Below are 12,106 nucleotides of genomic sequence, written 5' to 3' on the forward strand. Positions count from 1 at the left end.
TTGAAAAGAATGTGTATTCTACTGTTTTCAGATGGAATGTTCTATATATGTTAGTTACATCTGGTCTAATGTGTCACTTAAAGATACTACTTTCTTATTGATTTTCTGCCTGGATGATCTATCCACTGATGTAAGTGGGTGTTAAAGTCCCCTATTATCTTTGTATTACCATCATTTCTCCCTTTAGGTCGGTTAATATTTGCTCTATGTACTTAGGAGCTCCAATATTAGGTACATAGATATTTACAATTGTTATATCCTCTTGTTGGATTGAGGATATCATATCCATCTTCAAAATTAAGTACTGGAAAGTAGGACATATTCCTTGGAAGTTAACCTTATAACCAAGTTTTTTCTCTAAGTTCTGGCTTCAACTTTTTCAAGCCAGCACAAATGAAGTTTTAGCATGCAAAGATCACCAGAATTCTTTGAATTATGACTATGTTTATGAAAGTTGGGACTACATATCTTCATGTTGATCTTCCTATACTTTCCCTTTTCCCTCGCTTCATTCCTTGGAGATTGACAACTGAAGATTATGTCTTCATTTGTAAGGTGTCAGAGACCCTAGTTAGGATTAGCAATGTGTACAGAGGGCGATCACCGAGAGCCTGGGTCTTCGCTAGCTCTAGACTAGAACTCATTACTTAGCTGCTTCACATATTAGTTCCTCTTACCACTATTTGTTCTATACTTATCGTCTCATGACCATTCTCCTTCATCCATATTCTCAAGTCAGACAGGCCTAGGTTTGAATCCCAGAGCGTCTACAAAGAGGCCATGTGATTTTGGGTTGATTTAACTTGTCTAAGCCTCTGTTAACTCATCAATAAAATGGAGATAACGTGCTTTCTGTTCTGCGTTCTGGAGAAGACCAAGGTTATATGTATAAAAATCATCCAGCATACCGGCTGGTGTGGGGGGTGGTAGGGAGAGGGTGGTGGGGTTATGGACATTGGGGAAGGTATGTGCTATGGTGAGTGTTGTGTCTGGCGATTCACAGACCTGTACCCCTGGGGCTAATAATACATTATATGTTAATTTAAAAATTTTTAAAATAAATAAATAAATAAAATTTTAAAAAATCATTCAGCACAAAGGTTAGCATAAAGCACAAATGCAACAAATAATTTCCTTCTATTATTCTCTTCACAGAGAAGCAAAGTACTATTTTAGCAGTATTTTGCTCCCTCTTAATCCCATATTGTCATTGTATCTTCAGCCCAAACCCAAACATAATCCTTCCTTGTCTGTTACTATTGCTAAAATGTAAAATTTAACAAACAAACTAAAGAGATTTTGCATTGCCCTTAGAACTCGGTTTTCGTTGTTCTTAGTTTTGTTTGGTTTCATTATTTTTTGCAAGGCTTCTGTTGACTCTAGATTTGGACCTATTGTTACTAGTACAAAGGTGAATGTTTTCAATTCTTCCATGAAAAATGAATCATCATCATTGACTGAAAGGCCAAATAATGCATCCAGGAAATAGCAGGGCCCCTCTTGTTGCACTTGGTAAAGACAAGACTCCAAATGTGGCCGTGCCTCAGTGCCCGAGGCTTCCCAACACTTCTCTCAGTTACGGAGGGAGTCTGTGCACATGGCAGAAGACACAGACTCGTCCAAAACATCTATCCCACTACTAGCACTACATTGTACTATGTCCCGAGAATCCACAAGGCAACTTGGAAGAGAACATAAAAGAGGAAGAACATGAAGGAGAGGATGCCATGGGAGAAGAGAAAAAGAATTTTGCTTTCAGTTTATCTGATGAGGCTGTGATAATGCCTTCTACAGAACTGTCTGTCACCACCTCACTTGGGTCAGACGAGAATCTGACCTGAATGCCTAGGCAACAAAGGGCAAACAATGCTAAATTCAATTTTAGCTGATCCTTGAAAAGAAGAAAAAATATTCTTTGAGGAACCCACTGAGAGCACCACACAAACCCCACATTTTTCATTTTTGACGTGTTAGTTTATGTTAACACTTTATGATATAAAATGGAAACCAAAATAGAGTAAGATAAAGAGAGCAGAGACAGATAAATGTGTAAATGCTGTTCGAGGTCTCCATTTCTGCTCCCCAGCCCAGAAATCTTGTCTCCTTCCTTCATCTACTTTAAAATTTTTTATTTTCAAAAGCGACGCTTTCTCACTTAAGGCATACATGTTTTTCCAGGAGGCGGGAAACCTCAGCTCTCTACAGGCCTTTTATGTATGACACTTTTAACCAATTTTTCAAAAAACTTTCCATCATTAGAAATGGGTAAAATTGTTCCCCAAAGCCCAGTAATCTTGCATTTGCCAACGAACTAAAATTCAATGGACTTAAGCTTTTTTTTTGCACCTTAGGTGATTTCTGTGTCCGCTCAGGTCCTCGGAGAAACAAATGCCAAAGTGGAACTTGACATGCAAGGTGTGTTCTTGGGGAAACACCTGAGAAAGATACAGGAGAGAGGGCCTGGGAGTAAGCAGCAAGAGCTTTCTGACCCCTGGTGCATCTGACACCTGTGAAAGGAGAGCAGGAAGGAAGGAGGCCTGAGTAAGGGGAGCTTCAGCCTGGCTACAATCCTGAGAAAGTCCTGGCCAGGTTGAACCAGAGCAAAGACTATCTATCATAGCAGGCATCAGGCAGGAATAACCCAGCCTTCATCCCTCATCTGCTCAGCCATCCACCTACAGCAGCCTAGGGAACATCGCCTTGGCACGAACACCATGGCTGATAAAAGGTGTTGACAGTTGGAAGCTGTCTGATGATTTATTTCCTTGAAGCAGTTTCTCTTGAAGGAAGATCTGAGCAGTGTCCCTTCTTGGCTACGGTAACCTCTTACACTAGCTGCTACTTGAAATTATTTTTGGAATAAGGTAGGTACCTATCCATCCATCCATCTATCCATCCACACACATATATACTAGCTCTTTGGATAAACAAGTGACGTGGATCAACGTTATTAATAGGATTCACGTGACATCTTGACCTTTTTACTAAGGGAAATTAGAGAGTCTATAGATCTTTGAAAATTTCTTGACATTGGTTCTAAATAGATACGAGTTCCTGGAGCCCCCAAAACACCACTGCAGACCAGTGGTCAAAGAGAGACTTATGGTTTCTCAGATGATCATTGACATTTGGGCTCAAGTTTACTTCCCAGGACTCACCCTATGGTTATTTCCTTAGTTCTTGAATGTATAATTGATGGAGACATGCTTGGAAACGGATCTAATTTCTACATTGGAATGTGGCAAAAGAAATAGTACTGTAGAAGGGCCAAGCGGAAGCTCATGGAACTCCCTCTACCCCATCCTAGGCAATAAACTAAAAGCAATACCATACCCCTAGGATAAATGCCAAGATTAACGTCACCACCAAAGACCTAAAGATGCAGGTATGGTGACTCCTAGCGTTCCCAATATAGCTTGCCTATTTGGTCTGCAGAAGATGTATTCATCTTGGATAATAATCATGGGTCATTGCAAACTTAATCAAGCCTTGCCAATTACAGCTGCTATCGCAGATGTGGTTACTTGAGCAAATGAACGTAAGTATCTGGCATCTGGTGCACAGTAATTTATCTAATTTGTTGTCCATCAAACAATTCTTAAGTATTACTCCAATACTTTTGCCCTCAACCAACAGGGAGAATAGTACCCTTCCAGTCTGTTATCCCAGAGCTATGTCGACTTTCCTGCTCTCTGTCATAGTCTACTCCCCAGAGATCGTGATCATCTTGGCATCCCACAGAACATCACATGTGTCCAGTTCATTGATAGTGTCATGCTGCATTACTCCTCACAAGCAGGTCAGAGTCATATCTTTATGCTTATTCCTTATATTAAATTTCTTCTGCTAAAATAACTAGTGTAGGTTCTATTTTCCTATCCGACACAAACTCTACTTTCTAAATTCTTTATGGACCAGCCAAAAACTGTTGTCAAACATCTATTATCTTTCCATGGACATCTGAATTGCTCCATAAAAGTCAGCTATCGTTCTTATGACTAAAATAAGCACCACATGACATCTTCAAACAAATTCTTCTGCTGGACTCACAGATGCCTTTGACTCCTTTATATGATACTGAAGTAAATTCTGGTCCTTTAGTTAATTTCTCACTATCTATGGGGCAAAAACCATTTGTAGCCAGTTATGGGCTGAATTATATCTCCCCCATCCCCTGCCAATTCATATGTTAAAACCTAAACCCAGTACCTCAGAATATGATTATATTTAAAAATAGGGTGTTTAAAGATACCGTTACGTTAAAACATGGCTATCAGAGATGTATGGCTTTAACCCAGTATGACCGTGTGTTATAAGAGGGAGCTTAGACACACAGGAAACATCAGGGATGTGCACACACAGAGGAAAGACCATGTGGGGACACAGTGAGCAAACCAAGGAGAGAGACCTCAGAAGAAATCAAACCTGCCTACCACCTTGATCTTGGACTCCTAGCTTCCAGAACTATGAGAAAAAGTTCCATTGTTAAAGCCGCCCAGTGCATGTGTATGGTATTTTGTTATGGCAGCCCTAGCAAACGAATACATGGCCTATGATGTAAAAATGTAATATGGCTTAAAACCCTCAGTGGTAAGACACATAAATGTCATAAAGACAAGGGTGAAAGCATCTAGTTTTGGTGTCTGTTTGTGCAACTGTGTATCCATCCGGACCCTATATTCCCCACTGTCTTAATCTCTCTTGATGACTCTTTCCTCTTTGGTTTGGTTTGGGGAGGGGAGTATTATTTGGCCTTCTCTTTCTCCTTCTTTCCCCCAAATTCTCTTTCAAGCAACTAGATAATACTAATGATACTTACTGTGTATCAGCCACTGTTCTGGGAACTTTACTTCTATTAACTCATTAAAAAGTCGCATGACCTTATGAAGTAGTTATCACCTACTATCCTAGTTTTAAAATTGAGAAAAACAGGGGTGCCTGAGTCGCTCAGTTTGTTAAGCATCTGCCTTCAGCTTGGGTCATGATCCCAGGGTCCTGGGATTGAGTCCCACATCTGGCCCCTTGCTCAGGCTGCTTCTTTGTCTCCCTCTGTCTCTTCCCTCTGCTTGTGCTTTCTCTCTCTCTCTCTCAAATAAATAAATTGTAAAAGAGAGAGAGAGAGAAACAGAGGTTAAATAACTCTCCCAAGGCACACCGTCAGCAAGTACAGAGTTCAAATTTGACCCCAAAATTCTAGCTCTAGAGCTTGTGCTCTTAGTCACTATGCTATGCCAGATTTTATGTAAAAGGGAAGGATGCCTTTGGATGAGTGCCCTCACCAATATGCTATTTTTATTAAACTGAAAGCAAGTGGAGAGACCATTTTTATCTCACATATAAGTTTAAAAGGCCTTTAACTTACGTTATAACTTGCATAAGGTAAATTACACAACTGTATAAGTTATAGCCTTCAACACTCTCCCTTGAGTAATATTAAAAAGTTCCTTCTTTTCTTTCTTTTGGCAATAGCGAAAGTCCATACACACAGTCTGTTATCCTCGAGCTATGTCCAGAAGAGTCATATACACACGACTTCTAAATTCAAATATAAAAATTCCAATGATGATGACTAAGAAGTATGCCGTGATTCTGTGACAAACATATGAGCTGACCCTATGGGAGCCTCACAAGAACTCTGTGAATGAGAAGGAGCAGGCCCGTGAGGGATGATCTCCAGACCAGGCAGAGGCCAGGAGAGACTGACAATGAGCAGGGGTGTGAGGCCCCAAGGTACCTTCGGTATCAACCGCAGGGTCCCCAGCTCTTGCACGGAACTCGAGGCTCCTCAGAGAAGGCAAGTGCATCGCCACACTAGTGCAACACCTGTGCTCAAGTGCCCCGATGGGACGTTGGCCAAAGCGCCCAGAGCGCACGATGCCGTGAAAAGGAGGATTATACGGGTTCCTGCGCCTTATCCTACATTGCATCCATGACTCAGCATCCGTGAAAGGGACCTGTGGCTCCGTGGCAATCTGTCTGGCTGTGTGGGATTTTCCTCCATTGATTTTTTCTTTTTTCTCCACACGCTCCTCCCACTTGATCCTGTTCCCTGAATGAGGCCTGACGGCCAAGCAGGACGGAATAAAAGCTCCCCGCTGAAGCGCTGTCAGGCCACTGGGCCCAGGCTCCCGGGCGCGCTGGCCGGGGGAGGAGTCCTTTGTCTTCCGACTATGACCAGGGTGGAAAAAAATCCCAGCTATTCGGCTGTGCAGCGTCGCTCAAGCGTGCGGTGATGGGGAAGCTCTAACGAGGAATGTGGTCTTTGGAAAATCTCGTTAAAAGCCCCCGAAGCGTTCTCACTGTACAAGTCCGCACAATTATAATTAATAGGATTCAAACGACAAACCCGAGATTATGTGACTGTTTTACCCAGTTTGATGGCCACGGATGATTCTTTCCTTCACTGGTTACGTTCAAAGAGATCTCGGCCTGTTATTACAATCAAACGTGCAGGAGAAAACATCCCTATTCTTCCTGGATTCTATGGAGGTAGCAGGAATAAGAGAATAAAGAAAAGCCAATTTTAAACTACCAAATGAACCGCAGCTGCCCTCGGCCCTTTCCAATGCCCCTGCTCCCTCTCCTGCTGTTGACCTATTAATGGATTCCTGCTCTCGGGTGTAACTCAGCGCTAGGAGGGGAGCTGGTTCCAGTCGGAACAGTTGGAACCGTCTTTGAAGGCAACCAGAGCTCCTTTCCAAAAACGGGACACAGGTTTCTAGCAGGTAACATTCACTTAAAATGACTCCTCTATCATCTTTCCTAAAGAAATGCAAGAACATTAACCCTAACCTTGTACTTCATGCATGGTTATAATATTTTCCAATTAAAAAAAAAGACAAAGGACTCAAATACTTCAAAGATGTATGTGTGCTATAGTATGTGAACTGTATCTCAATAAAATTGTTATTTTTGAAGTGTGTGTGTAGTTGAGAAGGGGAAAGGATGCATAAAGATGACTAAATATAGAATTTTTCTGATTTTAAGAAGTCATCACTAGAAGAGGGGGTAATGGGAACGTGTTGCTTAATGGGTACAGAGAAGTAGTTTGGAAAGATGAAAAAGTCCTGAAGATGGATAGTCCTGATGGTTGCACAACAATACGAACGTACTAAATATTGCTGAATTGTACGCTTAAAAATGGTTAAAATGTTGAACATTATGTGTATATATTTTACCACAATTTTAAAAAGTCATCACTGGGGGCACCTGGGTGGCTCAGTCATTAAGTGTCTACCTTCGGCTCAGGTCATGATCCTCAGGGTCCTGGGTTCAAGCCCCTCATCGGGCTCCCTGCTCAGCTGGAAGCCTGCTTCTCCCTCTCCCACTTCCTCTGCTTGTGTTCCCTCTCTCACTGTCTCTCTCTCTCTGTCAAATAAATAAATCTTTAAAAAAAAGTCATCACTGTTTTTTTCAATTAACAAAACCATAACTACCACAAGACTTTACATGTTTGTTCTAGAAACCTTAGAAAAATAAGTGAAAAAAGGAAAATTTAAATCACTTAAAATCCCACTATCCAAGACACAATAATTTCTAATACTCTCTTATCTATAGTCTCCTAAATTTTATCAAAGACATATAAGTAAATAAAACTGAAATTGTAGTAGCAATATTATTTACCAATTTATTTTTCACTAAAAAATAAATATGTACATATATATAGATATATATCCATACATATATAGAGAGGGATACACCTATATGCATGTATATATACATTATACATTATATCAGCATCATCATTTTTACTGGTCCCATGGTTTTGGACATTTAGATTTTTTTTCCAGCTTTTTGGTCTTTTAGATAACACATCAGTGAACATCCTTGTATATACATCTTGCATGGTTTTTTTTTTTTTTTTAGGATAAACCCAGAGTTATAAAATGGTTGTGTATGCATATTTTTTAGAGTTACTACTTGGTGCCCTCCAGAAAGGATGTAACCAGTTTGTATTCCCATGGGAAATTACTATTACCAAGTGCATGTTATCACTCTTCCTGATCTTTGTCAGTCTTACAGGTTTAAAAAATGGTTTAAAATTTTTAAAAATTAGGGGCGCCTGAGTGGCTCAGTGCATTGAGCCTCTGCCTTTGGCTCAGGTCATGATCTCAGAGTCCTGGGATTGAGCCCCACATGGGGCTCTCTGCTAAGCAGGGAGCCTGCTTCCTCCTTCTCTCTGCCTGCCTCTGCCTACTTGTGATCTCTTCTGTCAAATAAATAAAATCTTTTAAAAAATAAATAAAATTTTTAAAAATTAAAAATTCCATCTCATTTCAATTTTTATTTTTTTAGTTACGGGGATGGTAAATGCTTTTCCTGGATATTCCTTGACTCCCTCCTATTCTTCCCTTGTGAACTGCATGTTCATGTCCTTTGCCAACTTAGCTTTTATGTGTAACTTTTTCTTCTTAGTTATATGTAAGAGCTCTCTTATATTAAGGACCTTACCCTATTTATCATATCATTATATTTTATGGAGCTTTTGCCATATAGATATTTTCATTTTTTTAAACATAATCAAACCTATTACCCTTATCTTTCCCATAGAATTTTTGTCTTTGTCATGTTTTCCTTCCTCCAAACAACATATATATTTACCTATATTTTATTTTAGTACTTTTATAGATTTTTTTAAAGTGTGACATAACAGAGATCATATATGAAAAACTTATAACTAACATACATATTCAGTGGTAGAAGACTGAGAGCTTTAACTCTAGGAGCAGAAATAAGAGAAAGATACTCTGTCTCGCCACTTCTGTTCAACATACTATTAGCCACAGCAATTAGGCAAGAAAAAGAAATACAAAAGGCATCCAAACTGAAACAGAAGTAAAATCACCTGTTTGTAGATGACTTATTAGTCTTCTATATAGAATGCCACATGCGCACGTGCACACACACACACACATGCACACAAAACCTGTTAGAACTAATCAGTGGAATCATCAAGGCTGCAGGATACAAAATCAACATAGAGCAACTGTTGTCTCTGCGCACTAACAATGAAGATCCTGAAAAGAAAATTAAGAAAACAAATCCACCTACAAAAACATCAAAAGGAAAAAGTACTTAGGAATAAAGTTAACCAAGGAGACAAAATACTTGTAAGGTGAAAACTACAAAACACTGCTGAAAGATTAAAGAAGATACAAATAAATGGAAAAACACTTCATGTTCATAGATTCAAGATTTATACTGTTAAAACGTCAGTATTGTCCAAAGCTATTTACAAATTCTGTGCAATCCCTATCAAAATTCCAATGTCCTTTTTTTGCAGAAATAGAAAACTCTATCCTAAAATTCATATAGAATCTTAAGGGACCCCAAATAGCCAAAAAAAAAAAAAAATCTTTAAAAAGAAGGACACATCTGTATCTTTGGGGTAAATACCCAGTAGTGCAATTGCAGGATCATAGGGAAGCTCTATTTTTAATTTCTTGAGGAATCTCCACACTGTTCTCCAAAGTGGCTGCACCAACTTGCATTCCCACCAACAGTGGAAGAGGGTTCCCCTTTCTCCACATCCCCTCCAACACATGTTGTTTCCTGTCTTGCTAATTTTGGCCATTCTAACTGGTGTAAGGTGGTATCTCAATGTGGTTTTAATTTGAATCTCCCTGATGGCTAGTGATGATGTTTATAGCAGCAATGGCCATGGTCGTCAAACTGTGGAAAGAACCAAGATGCCCTTCAACGGACGAATGGATAAGGAAGATGTGGTCCATATACACTATGGAGTATGATGCCTCCATCAGAAAGGATGAATACCCAACTTTTGTAGCAACATGGACGGGACTGGAAGAGATTATGCTGAGTGAAGTAAGTCAAGCAGAGAGAGTCAGTTATGATATGGTTTCACTTATTTGTGGAGCATAACAAATAGCATGGAGGACAAGGGGAGATGGAAAGGAGAAGGGAGTTGAGGGAAATTGGAAGGGGAGGTGAACCATGAGAGACTATGGACTCTGAAAAACAATCTGAGGGTTTTGAAGGGGCGGGGGGTGGGAGGTTGGGGGAGCCAGGTGGTGGGTATTGGAGAGGGCACGGATTGCATGGAGCACTGGGTGTGGTGCAAAAACAATGAATACTGTTATGCTGAAAAGAAATTTAAAAAATTTAAAAAAAAAGAAGGACACAATGGTAGGTCTCACACTTCTTGATTTCAAAACTTAGGGTGCTGAAGTAGCGTACAGATAAACATACAGACCAATGGAATAGAATAGGGAGCCCGGAAATAAACTCTCACATATATAGTCAAATGATTTAATTTGACTGTGTAATTAAGACAGTCTTTTTAATATATCGTGTTAAGAAAACTGTATATTTACAACTAAAATAATGAAGTTTAATCCTTGCTTTACACCAAATACAAGAACTAACTCAAAATGAATCCACGAGGGGCGCCTGGGTGGCTCAGTGGGTTAAGCCGCTGCCTTCGGCTCAGGTCATGATCTCAGGGTCCTGGGATGGAGCCCCGCATCGGGCTCTCGATCAGCGGGGAGCCTGCTTCCTCCTCTATCTCTGCCTGCCTCTCTGCCTACTTGTGATCTCTGTCTGTCAAATAAATAAATAAAATCTTTAAAAAAAAAAAATGAATCCACGACCTAAAGTAAAAGCTAAAACTATGAAACGCTTAAAAGAAGATATAAAGAAAAAGCTTCATGACATGAACTTCAGTAATTTCCTAGATGTGACGCCAGAAGCACAGACAACAAAAGAAAAAATACTGTGCTTCGTCAAAATAAAAAAATTTGTGTGTCACGGGATGCTATCAACAGAGTGAAAAAGCAAACCACAGAAAGAGAGAAGAAAAAAGTGAAGCATATATTGGATAAGGGATTAATATCCAGAATATGTTTTTAAAACCAAAACAACAAAAACCAAGTGATCCAGTTAAAAATTGGGCAGAAGGGCTTGAAGAGACATTGTTCCCCTATTGTTTCTTCTTCTTATTATTGCTTTTTCATAGGGGTCATCTGGGCTTTTTAAAAATTATCCTACATCCAGTTACTTCACTGAAGTATTTTTCTAGTCATTCTACTATAAACTTTTTCTTTTCTTTTCTTTTTTTTTTTTAGAATTCTTCAAAGATTTAGAATTTCTGATTGTGAAACTGCTACATTGCAAAGCAAACATTCCTGGGCTTTGTATATGAACTATTTTAAATATTTATTTCATGAAGGAATTCTTTTCCCCAGAAGAAAATGGCAAAAAAAAAATTGTATTTTTCTAAAGCCTCATTAAATTGCTTTCTAGTCTTTCTTTCATTATCACCCTTCCTTATAACCAGTGATTTTCCCTACCAACAGCCCCAACCACCATCTTTTCTTCTGTGTCCGTTATAAATTTTAGAAAAATCAAAAGTAAACTGTCAACAGGAAAATGTGATTTATGCCATTTAAGAACACACTTCTGAATTAAGTCTAGTGCATGGGAGAGCTAGAAACCATAACAGAAAAAAAGAGTTATTGATTAGTTAATTGCACAAGAGATGTCCATCATCTCTTCCCATGAAGGGACAGCCACTACACTTCAGCAACTGTACGTGTACTCAGTCACTGTAGATCCCTGGGTTTTTTTTTTTTTTTTTTTTAAGATTTTACTTATTTATTTCAGGGCGCCTGGGTGGCTCAGTGGGTTAAGCCGCTGCCTTTGGCTCAGGTCATGATCTTAGGGTCCTGGGATCGAGTCCCACATCGGGCTCTCTGCTCAGCAGGGAGCCTGCTTCCCTCTCTTTCTCTCTCTGCCTGCCTCTCTGCCTACTTGTGATCTCTGTCTGTCAAATAAATAAATAAAATCTTTGAAAAAAAAAAGATTTTATTTATTTATTTCATAGAGAGAGACACAGCAAGAGAAGGAACACAAGCAAGGGTAGTGGGAGAAGAAGGATCAGACTCCCTGCTGAGCGGGGAGCCCGATACGGGGCTGGATCCCAGGACCCTGAGATCATGACCTGAGCTGAAGGAAGACGCTTAACAACTGAGCCACCCAGACGCCCCTCTGAGACAGTTTTGATCAGCAGGTACTAGAATGGAGGATGGCAGGGGATTCTGTAGACTTTTGAGAGACTCTTCCTTCCCCTGGGCAAGATTTTCTTTTA

The 12,106-nt window shown here is 39.7% G+C and overlaps 1 protein-coding gene across 1 annotated transcript in view; it reads right to left on the reverse strand.

Annotated features, from left to right (window-relative positions):
- LOC111149141 (protein Shroom3-like) overlaps positions 1 to 12,106 on the reverse strand; it is a 288,780-nt gene that overhangs the window by 260,971 nt on the left and 15,703 nt on the right. The gene's annotated exons all lie outside the window — the stretch shown is intronic.

This window comes from Enhydra lutris, unplaced genomic scaffold (genome assembly GCF_002288905.1).
Source record: "Enhydra lutris kenyoni isolate GAN:26980312 unplaced genomic scaffold, ASM228890v2 scaffoldscaffold21, whole genome shotgun sequence".
NCBI lineage: Eukaryota > Metazoa > Chordata > Mammalia > Carnivora > Mustelidae > Enhydra > Enhydra lutris.